Here is a 5021-nt window from a genome sequence, read left to right as displayed (position 1 = left end):
ATTGCTATAAGTGAAATAACTTCGAACATCCGCGTTGATTACAACTTTAGTACTATGATTTAGGCTAAAAAAGTGTAGATTTTTATCGGTGAAAGGAATACAATCGTTATTAGTAAATATTTTTAATAAAAAGCTTAGTTTCCAAATTAGGTGTAAGTTCATTGGAGAGTTTTTAAAGACTACTATAAAAAAACTCGGCATTTTGAGACAATGTTCATGTTTGCTCAAGGAACCATTGTTCATATTTAATTTAGGTAGTTATTCCTTTTAATGTTGAAGTTATTTTCAGTATTGTTGTTCATTTGCTGTGTAATGTGCCGTTAATTTGCTAGTGTACTGGATAGTCATCACAAATAGCATGATTCTCACCTCGCTCGTTTCGTGATTTTGGTAACATTCGGAACAAAACATTGTTGAAAAGTTTCGTGTATTTCATCATCACTAAAAGTAATTATTTATTTGCACCGTTTATTTGAATGAATCGATTCATATTTCATAGAAATTTCCGTCATCGTTTGTAGAATTTTCAAGTCATTTATGCCTATAAACCGAATCTCTGTGCCGCACGGCATGGTTGAATATTTCCCTCGCAGTTGCTGTATCGAATGTCGACTAATTGTAATGATGAACTTACCTCATCTATGTTATGCTGTACATAGACAAGTTCGTACATAAAATTTCAAATCATACTGTCATTTTACATCCTTGTAATTTTATACCATTCATGCTGAACAAAAACAACTTGCGCAAAACCGTTAGTTCTAATCCGCCTTGTATATTCTTTGCTTCATCAGCGAGATGTACACATATACAACCAACAGCTGTGACAATAGCTACGTTGACACTTGCTTTTACATCAAGTTCACTTCCGCAAAAGTATAACTGCCAAATTATCTAAAGATACATCATAGAAATATACTATTCTCTGTGATAGTGCGTGAATCTCAGAAAAAAAAAATATTTCTTGACTCCTGGTCGATCTCATAAATCAAAGCATGTTTATTATTATTCTTCGAAGTATTTATCGCGGCGTCTGGTTCAAACGAACTGCGAAGGCACGTCACAAATAAGATTAATTACAAGCGAAAAATAAATAGACACATGAAAGGATAGGAACGGATAAAATGACTAAGCACTTGATTAATAGGCTCTACGAAATAGTTCCGTTTTTAGGCGTCATTGAAACACCGGCAACGAAGGAGCCAAAGTTACGGAAGCCGGCAGACTGTTCCAGGTTGTGGGGTGGAGACACCTAAGTGTGTCAAGGCACCCAGCATTTCGGCTGTTTTTTAATTGCCGCTTGAAACGGGAAAAGTGATTGGAATTTTGATGTAACTGGAATTTTTTTGAATAACCCGGAATAATCTGGAAAAGTGACTGGAATTTTTTTAATAACCCGGTAGGCTCATATTAAAGGGTTGGAGTGGGTTTGAAACATAACATGATAAAAACCTTGCGTTTATACGATGTTTGCGTAAAGAGTTAAAAGTTGAGGATTAGAAACAATTAGAAGCAATATTTGGTGTGCGTTATTACAGACAATGGATGCACACTCTTCAACAATTTGATACTCGATACCGTTGCATTTTAGATACATGAACTAAAATTCCTCGGTGTGATGTATGACGTTAGCAAATTTGATGTTCTATCTCGTCAAATAAACATCTTTGAGCTAAACTAGACATCAATTGATACACGCGCCGTAAATCGTTCAGTTGTGTTCGTATGAAACAGAGATCTTGATGTTGATGTCAAGTGATGTGTAATTTGTTCAGTTGTGTTCGTATGAAACAGAGATCTTGATGTTGATGTCAAGTGATGTGTAATTTGTTCAGTTGTGTTCGTATGAAACAGAGATCTTGATGTTGATGTCAAGTGTTGTGTAATTTGTTCAGTTGTGTTCGTATGAAACAGAGATCTTGATGTTGATGTCAAGTGTTGTGTAATTTGTTCAGTTGTGTTCGTATGAAACAGAGATCTTGATGTTGATGTCAAGTGTTGTGTAATTTGTTCAGTTGTGTTCGTATGAAACAGAGATCTTGATGTTGATGTCAAGTGTTGTGTAATTTGTTCAGTTGTGTTCGTATGAAACAGAGATCTTGATGTTGATGTCAAGTNAAATAAAAATATAAAAATAAAATCACACAAAAATCACGCATAAAATGAACATAATTATAGTCTTACTTACTGTTTTTGACGTCAAAGGAGGTCGCTTTCTCTGCCTTGGATTTTTATTAACGCTGCCGGTGCCGAGGCCGGTCAAGGAGGCGCTAGATAAATCACTGAAACACAAGAAATCTGATAAATAATACAAAACTAGAAGGAATGCAATTTTAAATACGTATATTTATGTTGAAAACTAATGGCAAAGGTTATAATATGCGTTTAAAAATTATTATTATATTTTTATTAATGCTGCCGGTGCCGAGGCCGGTCAAGGAGGCGCTAGAGCAATCACTGAAACACAAAAAATTTAATGAATAATACAAAACGAGAAGGAAAGCAATTTTTAATACGTATATTTATGTTGACAAATAATGGCAAAGGTTATAATATGCGTTTAAAAATTATTTTTTAAAGACAACATTTCTAAAGAGGCCAGCGTCTCCGATGTTACTAATATATAATGAATTTTATTTTTTATTTAAATATGTAAAAAAAATATTTTTTACCATTTCTTTATATATTTTTATTTTTTGAAATTATTTATCATGCATTATCTCCGACTTCACGCAAGTATGCAAAATTTCAAATCGATTGGACAGGAAGAAATGTGTTAAATATCGATTATAAGATTTGTAGCATACAAACAAGAAGTGAAATTGAAGAGAAGTATTGTAAAATAGGAGCTGCGTGAGGCTGAAACTTTTAATAAAGTATGAAGGTATCAACATAGACTAGCATTAGTTGTTTATTCCTTTATAAGAAACTGATGCATTACCGTGATAAGGGATGACTAGCATATCTACCTTGAGACATTTTCTTATCCATTATTACTATATTTTTCAACACTTCTCTTTAACTTCATTTTTTGTTTGTTTGTCTGTATCCATTCTTACTATATTTTACAACACTTCTCTTTAACTTCATTTATTGTTTGTTTGTCTGTATCCATTCTTACTATATTTTACAACACTTCTCTTTAACTTCACTTTTTGTTTGTTTGTCTGCTACAAATCTTATAGTCGATATTTAACACACTTCTACCTGTCCAATTTTCCTTGTCTAATTCTACCTGTCCAATCCAATTCTACCAATCCAATCTACCAATCCAATTCTACCTTGTTCAATTCTATTTTCCTTGTCCAATTCTACAGTTCTACCTGTCCAATTTTCTACCTGTCCAATTATTTCTGATCATTACGTATATGTTTGTATGATTTTTTGTTGTTTGTTTGTTTACTACAAATCTTATAGTCTATATTTAACACACTTTACCTGTCCAATCGATATGAAATTGTGCACACTTGCGTAAAGTCAGAGACAATGCCTGAATTAATTCACAATAAATAATTTTGAAAATTTATTTTTTAAATAGAAAAATTAAAGATTAATTTTCAAAAAAATTAATTTTTAGAATTCTTGCCTCTAAAAAATAACTTTTAAATGCATATTATTAACATTACCCTCAAAAATTATTGAGATCGTTATTTATTATTATTAAATAATAATAATAAGAGAAAAAAACATTGAGCTCATTATTTATTATTATTAAATAATAATAATAAGAGAAGAAAATTATTGAGCTCATTATTTATTATTATTAAATAATAATAATTAGAGAAGAAAAACATTGATCATTATTTATTATTATTAAATAATAATAATAAGAGAANCACCAGGCAGCGCCCCTGCGCAGCGCCCGCAGGAGGTCGGGGCGGAGGTGCTGCGCGAGCGTCGCCCCGGCGCCCGACTTCAAGATTTTAGCGGCCGCTGCGCGCGTTATTTCTGTTAACGAATAAAAAAAATTAATTAATCAACGAATAAATAATAACGAATAATAAATTATAACGAATACTAAATGAATAATTAACGAATAAAAATTAACATTCGCCATCGAATGAAGAAAAAACGCACAAAAAATAACATTCGACCATCAAACAATGAAAAAACCTGCAAAAAATTAAAATTCGACCATTAAACGAAGAAAAAAAGTTCAAAAAATTAACATTCGACCATCAAACGGAGAAAAAACGTACAAAAAAATTAACATTCGATCATCAAACGAAGAAAAAACGTACAAAAAAATTAATATTCGATCATCAAACGAAGAAAAAACCTTCAAAAAAATTAACATTCGACCATCAAACGAAGAAAAAACATACCAAAAAATTAACATTTGTCCATCAAACGGAGAAAAAACGTAAAAAATTAACATTCGATCATCAAACGAAGAAAAAACCTTCAAAAAAATTAACATTCGACCATCAAACGAAGAAAAAACATACCAAAAAATTAACATTTGTCCATCAAACGGAGAAAAAACGTAAAAAATTAACATTCGACCATCAAACGAAGAAAACACGTACATAAAAACTAACATTAGAGCATCAAACGAAGAAAAAACGTACAAAAAAATTAACATTTGACCATCAAACAAAGAAAAAACGTACAAAAATTGACGTTCGACCATCAAACAAAGAAAAAAAATTCAAAAAATTTAACATTCGACCATCAAAGGAAGAAAAACCTATAAAAAAATTAACATTTGACCATCAAACGAAGAAAAAACCTACAAAAAATTAACATTTGACCATCAAATGAAGAAAAAACGCACAAAAAATTAACATTCGACCATCAAACGAAGAAAAAAAGTTCAAAGAAATTAACATTCGACCATCAAACTTATACAAAAATAATGAATATTGAATTTAAATTTTAATAGAAGATGACTGAATTTCCGACTTCAGATTATTAACCATAACTAATTTCAACGAATCAGGAAAATAAGAAAGGATTTGCTACTAGAAACTGAACAGGCTTTATTTCAGTTCAAATGATGGATCAACGGCTGGCTCGGT

This window comes from Hyalella azteca, unplaced genomic scaffold (genome assembly GCF_000764305.2).
Source record: "Hyalella azteca isolate HAZT.00-mixed unplaced genomic scaffold, Hazt_2.0.2 contig8449, whole genome shotgun sequence".
Taxonomy (NCBI): domain Eukaryota; kingdom Metazoa; phylum Arthropoda; class Malacostraca; order Amphipoda; family Hyalellidae; genus Hyalella; species Hyalella azteca.
The sequence above is the reverse complement of the archived record's forward strand: the minus strand, read 5'-3'. Positions refer to the sequence as shown.